We start from the raw sequence: 15,117 nt of genomic DNA on the forward strand, positions 1-15,117 counted from the left end.
TCAAAAGAAGAAGAATTCGTCCTGGGGAACCCAGGATAATGGCCACCCACCACAAACTGATGGTCCTGCCACTCTCCGCACCTCCCCAAACCCGGACTTGAACGATAATGGGTCATGATGATACGCACCGGAATCGTGTGCAATTTTCGGAAGGTCCGCCATGTTGGTCCTCGTCCGCGCTGTCGTTGTCGTCAGTTTGATTCATGGCCCCCACGGCCGAAGATGGATGGTCCTTCTCCCGGTCGGTTGCACCATCGCCACCAGCACGCTGGGAACGCGAACGAAACGCTCTGCGTTCGTCGTTTAATGACACACACACACATACACGTCCTGTGATGGATCCAAGAAAATTAATTGACGCGAAATTGGTCGAGGGAAATGGGTTTTGTAAAGAGAGAAACAGAGTTGCCTGTAAATTTTGGAAGTTTCAAAGGAATTTGCTTTTAAAAATTTCTAATATTCAGCCTGATATCGAAGACTATGAAATTTCACCCGCGACAGACACGGACGACAAAACAAAGAGAAACGCAAAAAGTGACTTTTTCAAAACTTTTTTTTCGTAAATCGCGATAACTCGTGATGTTTATTAGCAAACCCCTTATGTTTATACATCAAAAATTTTTGTAATTATCTGCTCTACAACTTTGTACGATATTGTTACACCCTTAAAAATAACCCTGCAAAGTTAGAAAAAAAAACACTTAATTTAAAAATGAAAAATTTTATTGTAAATGAAAAAATTGCCCTTCTGCGTTAATATAGATTCGAAAAGTTTCCCCTAAAATTACCTGTTCCAAAAAATGGAAAATGGCAGAATTTTAAAAATATTTTTAGTGTTTTTTTTTTGATGAAAAAAAAAGTTTTTTTTTTCAGAATTTTGAGTACGCCATCAAATCGGGCGTTCAATTTTACATAAAAGTCTCTTAGACACCACAGTTCTATCTTATCACCGTTTGAGGCTGCAAATTATCGAAAAAAAACCCTCTTTTTTCGCATGTTCAAAAATGGAAGAGGTCGTACCGTCCCTCCGTCACGCTATATCGGACCTCGGATTCGTGATCAGGTATAAAAGTTACCTCTTAGGACAAAGTTTCACGCAAATCGAAGAGAGGTCGGGGCAACTTTTCCCAATTTCGCGTGAGTTGGTAGAGAATTACCCATAATCAACACATCTTGTTGATTTGAAAATCAAGATTTTTATAAACGTCAAAGCAACTCTTTCAAAACAACAAAATACTTTTGTGGAGTTGAGAAAATCGTTGATTAAATTCAACAACAAAAATTGTTGAATCAAACCTCGTACTCGTACTTTGACTACGTATTTTTCTGCAAACAAACTTGCAAATTTTTTGTTTGACAGTTTACCAAACTCACAAACTTGTTTGCGGCAAACTCGCAAACAAAGCCAAATCTATGCAGGCAATCTAACAGAGCAGGCAAACAGTCAATCTGTCAAAAATGTTTGTTTGTATGCGAGTTTGTTTGTTTGTTTGTCGTAGTGTAATACCTCCTTTAGAAAACTCATTTTTTCTGTTTATTTTTCTTTAAGGGGTTACATTACAAATCACAAAAAAAACATGTTACAGAAAATGTATTGAATCCGCTTAAAAGATGATTTTCATTCACTCCTGAAAGTTTCATGAAGATATTCCATGATTCAACTGAGTAAGAGACGGATTAAGCCCAAAAATTTGCCATGAGCAAAGCAGACCATCAAACTTTCTGAGCGTTTTTCTCAAAACACCGAGTTGAATTACGGGTGCCACGATATCTCGAGATGGGATTGACCAAACTGGCTGAAATTTGAGGTGAAGACTCTCAAGACATATCCCGTGTGCATGACGAAGCTCGATTTTTAAATTTTGCTCTTTGAAAAATACAAAAATCCTAAACTGACGATTTTTTTATATGAAAAACATATTTTTTTTTCTTTTTAAAAAATAAACCCGGCCTTCGTCATGCACACGGGACAAGTTTAACGAGTCTTCACCAAAATTTTAAGCCGTTTTGGTCAATGCAGTGTTGAGATATCGTGGCCCCCTTTTTTTGAAACTGCTAACTTTAAATAGCTATATCTCGCCAATGATACAACCAAATGTCCTCCAATTTGTTTTATTAATAGGTGAAAATGTATATTTTAAAACCCTGAAAACAGATAAAAAAAATGTCTGCTCATACCAACCTCTGACATTTTTGCCGATTTACATATATGTAACCCCTTGAGCTGCTTTATCTCAAGAACCAGAGGTCGAATCTTCAATGTCTCTTAGACAATTTAATAGCAAATTCTGAACTTTAAAATAAATGTTTTCAGAAATGGTCACTCTATTTCGCAGAGGTAATAAAATGTAATGTAAGGAATTGCGATTTTTCCAAAAAATCGCTATTTTCAAAAATTCATAACTCGGCGGCAACATTTTTGGCCATACTTCTCTATGGCTCAAAAGTTGTGGATTTTGGTTCCTTAAAACATATACCAAAAAACAATCTTGAAAAAAAAGGTTTTTTTGTGAAAAAAGAATTATAAAACTATTTTTTTCCGTGTACCTATTTTTTCAGAATATTCCACGTCGAAGCAGAAAATTCCTTCAAAAGTTACAGATTTTCGAATATTTACGTTCCATTTTTGTATGGACAGCTGCCAATATTGTATGGAGACTTGTACAGGTACCTATGACACAAAATGGCTTCTTTGGTGATATGCCTCACCAAGTTTGAGCCAAATAAAAAAAATACAAAAAATAAAAATGGTCGAAATCGGCCGATTTCGTAGAGATTCGCTAATTTGAATTTCAATTATGTTTTCATTCATATTATTTTTTTTTTAATATTTGTTTCAAGTTTCAGTTGGAAATATTTGAATTTGGTTCATTTCATGATTCAACGTTTGTTAATTTCATTATCATAGCAGGATTACCTCTTTCCCCCCGTGTGTTCTCACGCACGTCAATCCTCCTTCCTCGCCAATTTCCGCTTCCAATTTCCTCGCCACATCAGCATATGAATTTTGATCAGAGAGATCGAAAATCAAGTAAAACGGAAAATTGCGCCAGGATTAGCTAATACTTTTTCCAAGACAGCAAAAAAAAGATGCCTCACTCAGCATCTTCTCAGAAAAGGAAGAAAAAAAAGAAGTGAGGTTATGTTTATATTTTGCCTTCCGGCATGAATTGAAATGGAGGATTTCCGCTTCTGGCTTTCACACGAGGAGAATTGAGATGGAAAGGTTGCGCAGCAAACGAACGATGGAATCGAAAGCTTTCCGGAAGGAAATTGCCTTTTTCCGTTTTGGGGAAAGAGTTGAGATGGCGAGGGTTTCTGGAGGGGGGAAATACTGTGCTTTCCAAATAAATTACACAACAACTGATGTGCTGAAACGAATGAGAGGAAAAAGGGTGATTAGGGTGATCTTTTGATGCGTTTAAATAGTTTTTGAGAAATATGGTTTCAAAAAATTTGGTATTTCGTGAAAAAAAAATTAAAAAGAATCTAATTCAAGGTTTGACAAAAAAAGATGAAACCACCCTATTCAACTTCACTCCACCATTCTTCAATCTAGTGGAAAGACACTCAAATCATGTTAGCAGCAGCAGCAGCAGCAGCAAATTCCTTTCTCCATAATCATATTCAATCCAGATGACTTATTCTGCCTTTCCCATTGAGAGCAAGCTTCCACTGGTAAGCACTGTTTTCCATCCACCCACACACGTGTGGATCACATCACTCAACGTTTTCTCGAGGAATTTTCCTCTCTACTTGCATGGTTTTTTTTTTTCCTTCGAGGAGTGATTTCCGTTTTTGCCACGTTGATAAACGGAAGAGCTAATTTCCGATCGACTCAAGAGCTTTATTTCTATTTTCCTGGATTTTCACAAACACACACACGGAGGGGGAAAAAAGGGAAAAAAGGATTTCAATTCAAATTAAAGGCTTTCCCCGGTTCGATTTGCGCGAAATTTGGTGTCGATTTGGGTGGATTCAGGGTTCGGATCAGCGACTAAGTGATTTTTGTGTGGAATTTGGATGAAACCAAGAAATCATGAGTTATTGAATCTTCATTTCTTGAAGTCATACAATAAACTACGAACCCAATGAACTTTCAAATTAAAAAGGTAATTTTAACGTCATTTTATCTCAAAACTAGATTACTTTTCCAAAACCACTAATGCGCCATGCCATGTAAATAGTAATCGATAAATATTGTTGCAAAAGTTGTATTCAAAATTTACTGAGTTCATTATTTTTACGTTTCAAAATTGACGTTATCTCCCCAGAACAGTAATTATAATCATTTATTTCGAACCACAGCATAACGTGGAAAATTGCTTTTTCCCGTTTCCACCCTCCATGCATGATTTTCCTCCTCAACCCTCCCCCAAAATCTCAAAACCCAATTCAATGTACAACTCAACCCCATAGTTTCATTCAGAATTCGAAATGCCAAGATCTTACAAAGAAGAAAACAACTTCCACAACACCCCAGCAGCAGCACGTTCGTTCATATTTTGAAAGGCATTCATTCCAACCATCACGTGATTGGCCCTTTCAGCTATAATCCCTTACCAAAGCTTACCCCACACACTTCAAAAGGGGGCAACCTTTTGTGAATCTGTCTCACCCACCCACCACTCACTTGTGGTTTTCTTATTCTTCCGAAGGATTCTGCGTTCTTCGAGGTCGAATCTTCGAATCGATTCGAAACAAACTTACAGGAATCCCCTCCCAACTGGGTTGAGAGTTTGACTTTTGTTAATCTCTTTTTGTAATATTTATATTTCTGCAAATGTTTTCACTCCTTCTAGTTGAAATCATGGATAAATTGAACCTTTCTTTTCCAAAATTCAAAATCAAATGAAATTTTGACAGATGTAGTTTCAACTTGCGCCGCATGGCGGCGCCACCAAACAACTCTCCACGAAAACGATCACAACAACTCCTCCGATTGTCTGTGATCACACTCACACGAGAAAATCGAGCAAATCAGCAATCTCGCAACTCACCTTGGTTTATCTTATTGTTGCCTCTTGCTGTAAGGTTTTGGTAGATTTCAACCCGTAAGATCTTCCAGTGTTCTTCGTGTGTACTTGGCCAACTGCCAACCAAGTGTGTGTTGTGTTCTAAGAAGGGAGTGGGGGAGAAGCAGGGAAGATCCGAGAGTTACGATGTTCGACGACCGGGGCTTAACCTTCCCTCCCCACTGGCTGTACCAAAACGACCACTCAACTATTTATGAACCTGACTCAGAAAATGGGGAAAAGATCAAAGCAAAATATGGTGTTGAGGGAATTAAATTTCGAGAATTTTCAAAGTGGGAACATGTGAGGATTGGGGATTGCGAAAAAGTTGAAACGATATGATTGCTTACATGTTAGTATTTTACAGTTTTCATTTGCAAATTTGATTTGATTTTCGTGCAAAAATTAAAAGATAGGACTATTTGATTGGAAATCGGAATTTTTCTTCTATTTTGTATGCTTTTTCAATTTATTAGATTAGATTAGATTAGAAATGCTAAACATTTCCACAAATTACCGTGATTTTTCTAAAAAAAAAAAACTCAATGTGGGTGTCAAACGAAGCAAGATTTTGTATGCATTTTTACTTGATTCTTGCTTTTTTGTAAAATAAGCTTCTTTACTTGATTCTAGCTTTTTGTAAAATAATAAAATTTTCAAAAAATACCGTATTCATTAAAATATGCAATTTGCTTATCAAGCGAAGCAAAATTTTGTATGATATGAAGCATACACAATTTGAGTGAATGTATGAAGCATGCACAATTTTGCTTTGTTTGTTACCACTATTGCACATTTAGAAATTTGTGAAAATTTTCGAAAAAATGTGGTAGTTTGTGACAATTTTAGTGTTTTCTAAAAAAAAACTCCAATAACTTGAAACAGCTTACCAAATTTCAATTCGTTTGAAACCCATATGGAAAATAATGATAATTTGAGTATTTTCGAAAAAATACATTATTTTGGGGAAATTTTAGTATATTTAAAAAAAACTCTGATGAAGTAAAAAAGCTTACAAAATTTCGCTTCGTTTGATACCCATATTGCATGTTTTGAAAATTTGAGTATTTACGGTAAATTGTGAAAATTAAAAAAAAAAAAAAAACAAGTTGACTTTATAGCTATCGGTCACCATTGCTAGTACCAACCACTAGTGTCTTCCTTTTATCTACAAGGACTTCGCCGCCCTGGGTGAAGTTACCCATATTTACACAAAGAATTTTAGAGCGCCCGCCGCGGGATTCGAACCGGAAAACTCTGGATTGTGAGTCCAGTGCGCGGTCCGATTGACCCACACGGGCGGTAAGATTAAAGTATTTTCAAAAAAATAAATCTCTGATAAATTGAAAAAACAAACTAAATTCCAATTCGTTTGAAACCCATATTGTAAATTTTGAAAATTTTAGAATAGAATACGGTACGGTATTTTGCGAAATTTTAATATTTTACAATAGAGGTGGGCAAAACCGCTCTTTTTTAGGAGCCGCTCATTTTCGTTCTTTCATGAAAAAGAACCGCTCTTTTGAACGGCTCTTTCGCTCTTTTTCAAAGCTTGGTCAAAAAGGGTTTTTTTTAAGAATCGTGTGATTTTATAAGATATTTCACATTGGACTTTTATAAATTATTTGATAAAACAAATGAAAACTGAAAACGAGAAGATTACCTTGGAAACCATAAGTATTGTTGGTCTCTTTTTCAAAATTTCTACTCGAACCTAAACATTCGAGTAATTGAATGGCATCCAAACTTAAATCTTGGATGCTGGATAAAATGTTTGAATTGCGTTTATTTCTGCAAGAATTGAACTAATGCTGATGTTTCATTTGAAGAAAATATTCTGTGAACTCTTTTGTACATTCGGATTTAATCTATAATGTCTATTACGCTAAAGTTTAATCAGACAAAGGGTTTATTTTTATTCTAAAAATCTCTAAACTAACAAATCAGTAGATTTATGGAAATAATTTACAAATTATGCAATTTGAAATGCTCAAATTCGTATTCTGGTAATACTTCAGTGTACAATCAGTTGTACATTTTTTTCATTTTGTTTAGACAATCATTTACTTTTGAGATAATTTTTAATTAGCATTGAAATATTTGAAATTGCATTTTCAATTCTCAAAACCAAACTTAAAACTTTTTTTTTTAAATTCAATAAATTATTTTTATAACATAAATCATGCCATCTTGAAACGGTTTTTCAAAAGACCGAAGTTAAAAAAGAACCGCGGTTCTTTTTTTCTGAGCCACGGTTCGTTCGCTCTTTTTAGTGAACCGGCTCTTTGAGCGGCTCGCTCTTTTTTTGCCCACCTCTATTTTACAACAAAAAAAAATGATAACTTGAAAAAGCATACAAAATCTCGCTTCGTTTGATACCCACATTGCAGATAACAAAAATTTGAGTATTTTCGAAAAAAATACGGTATTTTGTGAAAATTTTAGTAAAAAATACTTAAACATTTAACAAACATTTAATAAAGTGATATTTTCAAAAAATACTAAAATTTGTGTAAATTTTAGTGTTTTCAAAAAAAAAAATTGAAAATGCACACAAAATTTTAATTCGTTTAATACCCATATTGTTAATTTTGAAATTTTGTTAAAATTGTAGTATTTTCAAAAAAAAATCTCTTCGTTTGATACTCATATTATATTTATTTATTATTTTAGTGTGTTTTTTTTTAAATGCCGTATTTAGCAAAAATTGTAGTATTTTTCAACAAAAATACATTAATAATTTGAAAAGCATACAAAATTTTGCTTCGTTTGATACCCATATTGCAAATAATAAAAATTTGAGTATTTTCGAAAAATACGGTATTTTGTGAAAATTTTAGTATTTTACAAAAACATTTAATAAAGTGATATTTTCAAAAAATACTGAATTTGTGTAAATTTTAGTATTTCCAAAAAAAAAATTATAAATTGAATATGCATACAAAATTTTATTTCGCTTAATTTTTGCATTTTCGAAACATACGACATTTTGTTAAAATTGTAGTATTTTCAAAAAAAAATTTCTTCGTTTGATATTCCTATTGTATTTTTTTAATTTTGAGTTTTTTTTAAATACCGTATTTAGCGAAAATTGTAGTATTTTACAAAAAAAAAATAATTTGAAAAGCATACAAAATGTTGCTTCGCTTGATACCCATATTGCAAATAGTAAAAATTTGGGTATTTTCGAAAAATACGGTATTTTGTGAAAATTTTAGTATTGGACAAAAACATTTGTGAAAATTTTAATATTTTCCAAAAAAAACTCTAAAAAAATTAAATTGCATACAACATTTTAATTCGTTTAATAACCATATTGTTAATTTTGAAATTTTTGGCATTTTCGAAACATACGACATTTTGTTAAAATTGTAGTATTTTCAAAAAAAATCTCTTCGTTCGATACTCATATTGTAATTTTTTTCTATTTTAAGTTTTTTTTAAATACCGTATTTAGCGAAAATTGTAACATTTTTAAACAAAGAAAAAAAACTTTAATAAATTAAAAAGCATACAAAATTTTGCTTCGTTTGATACCCATATTGCAAATAGTTAAATTTTGAGTATTTTCGAAAAAAATACGGTATTTTGTGAAAATTTCAATATTTTCTTTAAAAAAAACTCTAAAAAATTTAAATTGCATACAAAATTTTAAATCGTTCAATACCCATATTGTTAATTTTGAAAAAAATTTCATATTCGAAACAAAGGACATTTTGTTTAAATTGTAGTATTTTCAAAAAAATCTATTCGTTTGATACTCATATTGTAATTTTTTTATATTTTTAGTTTTTTTTTTGAAAAAAAATACTGTTTTTAGCGAAAATTGTAGTATTTTTCAACAAATAAAAAAACATTAATAATTTGAAAAGCATACAAAATTTTGCTTCGTTTGATACCCATATTCAATAGTAAAAATTTGAGTATTTTTGAAAAAAATACGGTATTTTGTGAAAATTTTAGTATTTGACAAAACCATTTGTGAAAAACTTAATATTTTCCAAAAAAAACTCAAAAAAATTGAATTTGCATACAAAATTTTAATTCGTTAAATACCCATATTGTAAATTTTGAAATTTTTGGCATTTTCGAAAGATACGATATTTTGTAAAAATGTAGTATTTTCCAAAAAAAAACTCTTCGTTTGATACTCATATTGCAATTTTTTTTAAATTTTTAGTTTTTTTTTTGTTAAAATACCGTTTTTATTGAAAATTGTAGTATTTTTAAACAAAGAAAAAAAACTTTAATACATTGAAAAGCATACAAAATTTTGCTTCGTATTATACCCATGTTGCAAAAAGTAAAATTTTTAATATTTTCGAAAAAACGGTATTTTGTGAATATTTTAGTATTAGACAAAAACATTTTATAAAGTGATATTTTCAAAAAAATACTGAAATATGTGAAAAGAGTTTAAAAAATCGAAATTGCACACAAAATTTTAATTCGTTCAATACCCATATTGTTAATTTTGAAATTTTTGGCATTTTCGAATCATACGATAATTTGTTAAAATTGCAGTATTTTCCAAAAAATACTCTTCGTTTGATACTCATATTGCAATTTTCTGAATTTTTATTTTTTTCTTTGAAAAAATAACGTATTTTGCGAAAATTTTAGTATTTTTCAGCAAAAAAAAACTTCAATAATTTGAGAAGCATACAAAATTTCGCTTCGTATAAGTATTTTTGAAAAAATTGCGGTATTTTACGAAATTTTTTGTGTTTTCCAACAAAAAAAATACTCTAATAACTTGAAAAAGCATACAAAATTTCACTTTTTTTGAAACCCATATTGCAAATTATATATTTTTCAGTATTTTTGAAAAAAACGGTATTTTGTGAACAATTCATAGTGAATGCATTAAAAATTTAACATGATATGGAATCAACTTTCTTCGAAATCGGCTGATTTCGACCATTTTTATTTTTTGAATGTTATGATTTAGCTCAAACTTTGTGGGGGTCTTCCCTATGACCAAAGAAGCTATTTTGTGCCATTGGTTCACCCATACAAGTCTCCATACAATTTAGGCTGCTGTCCATACAAAAATGGTATGTAAATATTCAAACAGCTGTAACTTTTGAGTGAATTTTCTGATCATTTTGTTGTCTTCGGCAAAGTTGTATTCAGAAAAAAAATTCCAAACATTAAATATTACGCCCTTTTGAAAAATTAGTCATGATATAATTTTTTCAAAATATTTTTTTCGAAAAGATCGGAAAATTTCACGAATGTTTCATGTTTTAACATTGAAAATTGGACCATTAGTTGCGGAGATATCGACATTAGAAAATGGTGGGATTTTTGGGGTGAGACTTGGAAAACTTCAATTTTCGTGTTTCTTTTTCTTTAAGCCGCTGTATCTCAGCAACCAGAGGTTCAATCTTCAATGTCTCTTAGATAACTTCATAAAAAAAATTCTGAACTTAAACAAAAAATTAGAAATGGTCACTCATGGTCACTATTTAAAAAAATGAAAGCTGGCTATGTTGTGAAAACAGAGCCCTTTATAAAAAAAATGCTGTAAAGTACTTTTTGATTGCAAATTCAATTTAACATTAAACAAAATAAGTCAAATTTGTTTTCGCATGAAACTTCGCTTTTTTTTCCAAAAATCACTATTTTCCAAAAATTCATAACTCAGCGGCAGATTTTTTGACCATGTTACTCTATGGCTCAAAAGTTGTGGGTTTTTGTCCCCTAAAACATATAAACAAATCTCGAAAATCAAAAAAATCGTATTTTGGGAAATTGATTTTTTGTGAAAAAATTTTGATAAAAAAATCTGCATTTTTTTCTGTGTGCCTATTTTATCGTTATCGTCAGACAAAAATATTATCGACGATAATTTTATCGATTTACAATCTTGGTAACTACAGCCCCACAAATAATACGATTTCAATTCTGCACATTTTTGTGAACAACAGAAGTGAAATCTACATATTTAAATACAAAATATTTTAGGTGAACTTTTCAAATAGATACATAAAAACACTCGTCAAAGTTTTTGAGGAAAAATAAAGTCAAAAGTTATTCTGTACTTTGTACAAAAATTATCCTAATGAACTTACCTCTCTTCCATCAATTGTGTTGTCGATATGAATCTTTCCCTCCCTCCTTCCCCCCTTAATTCCGCATCATACAAATCTTTTAATTACACAAAATTGGACGCCAAATCTCTGTTTATGCATTGTATCGCTAGTCTAGTTTAGTCCAGTGTGTGCTGCAACATTGCAAATAGCCACTGCCGGTGCCGCTTCCCCTTAACTAAGCTTTAGTTAGTGTGTTTTACTACTTTTATGGCGTTTCGCACCACCAGAGACCAAATGAAGTTAGAAGAAGGGAGGGAGAAACTACAAATGGGACATAAATATAGTTGCCAGCAAGGAGGCAAGCAGTGCTGCCATCAGGGCCAACAGTGTGAGCGAGGTTAAACAAGTGCCCAGAAGCACCGAAAAGTAAGTAAAATGACTTTTATATGTCCTCTTTCCTTCCCCCTTGTGCTGTGGAAGGGGAAACTTGGTGGAGGGGGGGGGGGGTAAAGATGGCCACCCCTCTTGGGCAAAAGTGGAGAGCACATAAAAATCGCATTTATCCCAAGAGTGTGTACACTATTCAGGGGGACGTCGTTTTCATCGTCGTTGGAAGGAAGAAGAGATGGCGGCAGACACTGAAAAAGGGTGCGGTTGGAGGTCGTAGTTGGGTGTCCCGACGACCCTGGACCGAGTGTGATAACAAGCTAGAAAAATAAAAATCTTATTATTAAATTTTTGAAAATAATATAGGTTTTAAATTTAGTGTTTAATTTTTTGCAGGAATAAACACAACATAAATAAAACACACTCCTATCTAAATAATATGATCCTCTAGCTCCGAAATTTAAAAAAAATGTTGACAATTTAAAAAAAATCGTCTTTATCGTTGGCTGACTATTTCAATTAATTTCAAGCTGTGATGAGCTGGCAACCCGGTCGATACATATGGCTACTTAAGCCGGAAGGTTGTTTTCAATAAATGGTACAATTTAATTTGGAAGACGATATTCGAAGAAAAACGACAACTGGTAGTATCAAGTGGTTAAGAAGCGAAAAAAAAATCACCAGATCACCAGATCAGAACGACGGTAGCAAGAAGGTTAAGAGAGCGAAAAGAAGAACTAGATTAGAGGCGTGGTTGTGCGATCAAATCTACAGCTGAACACTACTTTGGTGTCTTGGGACAACTAGAATCCCAAGGATCACGGTGGCTTAAGGGTAGAGTACCCCGCTAGAGACGTGGGTGGTACGGGTTCGAATCCCGTCTGTGATCTGGTGATTTTTTTCGCTTCTTAACCACTTGATACTACCAGTTGTCGTTTTTCTTCGAATATCGTCTTCCAAGTAAAAAGAGTCATGGCCTAACTAAGGGTCAATAATAAAAAAGTAAAATTTAATTTTCACTTAAAGATCAGTAGTTTATGGGAATTAATATAATGTTCATTTTGTGCTCTGTTATGTCGTAGCTTTTGTTTTGACACACTTTGTTGTGACTTAAAAGCCTATAGGTAAAGTTTACACTTCAAAAACGACGAAAAAACTCAAAAAAATAAAAAAAAGTTGCTTGAAAATTATGGTAAACATCAAATAGAAAAAAAGCAAAGCAAAAAACTACGATTTAAATAATTAAAACTTTGTGAAGAACATACTTTGTGAAAATTGTCTGGTCATTTCAATGAGAACACTCTTAAAATTAGAAGCTGAAGCCTAACATTTAAAATTGACCCAATTTTTGTTTTGGGAATGAATTATAAATTTTGCATTTTTTTTATATGATTAGGACCAAAAGGTGACAAGGTGCCTGATAAGGTCAATGTAAATACTTTTGAGTTACTATTTAAAATTGCGCATTTGTTTAATTTTTAATTTTGATTTATTGATTTTATATATTATTTTAATATTTTGAATGATACTTTGTCCCTGAAAATGAAGCCATCTCGCATAATTGTTTTTTTTTGCATACGAACATCCAACCCAAAAATTGGTACACGTAAAAATCCTACATTTGATTTATTTTTTATGCCTGCAAGTAAAAATCCCAAAAAAAATATTTTTGCAATTCCGTTGTGAAACTACTTACTTTTCCTGTCATTCTTGAACGACGAAATAGCCTACTTTTCTGTACCAAAAATAACAGAATTGAATAGCAACACTTTTTAAAATAAATGCTGAAAAGTTCTACTTTTCAGCACTCAAATGGGTGCTGAAAAGTTGAACTTTTCAGCACTTGTTTTGAAAAGTAACACTTTTCAACATTTTTTTGATTTAAACGATTTATTGACAAAATACATGAAAATTTGACATAAAATTTCAATCAGTGTGTGTTTTTTTGGAATTGCAAAAAATGTTGTATGGAACTCGTTGCAAAACTTGATTTTTTCAGCACTCTTCGTATTTATCCAACTCGGTGAACCTCGTTGGATAAATGTACGACTCGTGCTGAAAAAATTCTCTTTTTGCAACTTGTTGCATAAACTACTATTTTAAATTTTAATTTTCTTCATATTGAAAACTATTTTTTTAAACCTTTATAAAATATTAAAAATTAATATTAAATGTTTGGAAAACCTTTAGGCCGTTGCAAATATTTTTTAAAGTTTATGTCCCTCGACTCTGAGCAAAGTCGAGGGGGAGGAGGAGGGGGGGGGGATTAACATAAGTTTAAACATTGAATTTACGAGCCATGGTTTCAATATTTGAATTAACAAAGTGTTTAAAATGCATTTTACACCTGCCCAGTTGTTTTGCAATCATTAGTTTCCTAAATACCTAAGTATTGACGAAATTTTTTTTTTTTTTTTGCAAACATGCTAAATATGAGAAAAATGCGTTTTAGATTGTTTTAAGTTGATTTGGCTTATATTTTCATTAAAATTTTAAAGATTTTTGAAAAAAAAATTTTGCCCCCTGATTTTTCAGACCAATTTTGAAGGGTGGGGGGGGGGCGGGGAGACATAAACTTTGAAAATTAATTGCAACGGCCTAACATATATCTTAGCACTTTTTTCACATTTTGTTTAAAAATGTTGAAAATAAAGTTGGTTATTTGAAATTGAATTGTTATTGGAAAAACCTTTGAATGCTTTTAACTTGAAATCTTTTTGCTAATTTGCATAATGATTTTTGATTGCAAGTTAGATTTTGCATTTTCTAAAACTTTATCAAAAAATTATAGCTACAATACCAGATTTTGCACCATCGTACTTAAAACAAATTAACCCTAACTAAACATATATTTTTAAATTTCCTCAAACATAAAAAATATGTATTTTGCGAACATAAATTTCAGTGATAAAATTTGAATAGAAAAAAATGAGAAATTCTCCGTCTCTGGTCCTGGTAATAACTTACAACTTTGCCGATGATATCAAAAACAATCAGAAAATTATTTTATGCTACAACATTTTATATATACAATTGTTTTTAAGATTTCTTTTTAGGGATTTGATCAATGAAAGAATAGTACTAAAAAACAATAAATATGGTTTTTTAAATCATATAAAATCCAAATTTTAGTATATTTTCATAATTATTTTCTAAGTATTACTTAAAATAAGCATTGATTGATGTGATTTAAACTGCCAAAAAATTAAAATTAAAAACGTATTATCGCGGACGTAACCAAAATGACTTTGAATAACTTAGTTCATGTAAGTTTTTTTATATTTAGGAGTCGCTTAAGTTTGAATTAAATTGAATTGTGGGGTTTTAGACGTACGTTTTATTGCAATATTTTATAACTTCTATGTACAGAGAAACCTCTTTGAACGCGGTGGCGTTACGCTTTTTATTTCGTCGATTTCTCTTAAACCATACAATAGTTTTGCAAGTATTGTAGATCTGAATAAAACCTACAACCTTTTAAAAGATTGTAAAAATGTTGCGTCGTTTCAGAGAAATCGACAAATTAGAAAAACGTAACGCACCTTGTAAAAAGAAGTTTCTCTGTACTTGAAATCATATCTGGGTTTGGGAAGTGCAGCTTCAGTATAAAATTCAATGCTTTCTAGGTAATTGAAGTTCAGAGCAAAGATATTTTTTTTTCATCTTGGTTTGGTAAA

The sequence above is a fragment of the Culex quinquefasciatus genome, chromosome 1 (genome assembly GCF_015732765.1).
Source record: "Culex quinquefasciatus strain JHB chromosome 1, VPISU_Cqui_1.0_pri_paternal, whole genome shotgun sequence".
In the NCBI taxonomy this organism is placed as follows: Eukaryota; Metazoa; Arthropoda; class Insecta; order Diptera; family Culicidae; genus Culex; species Culex quinquefasciatus.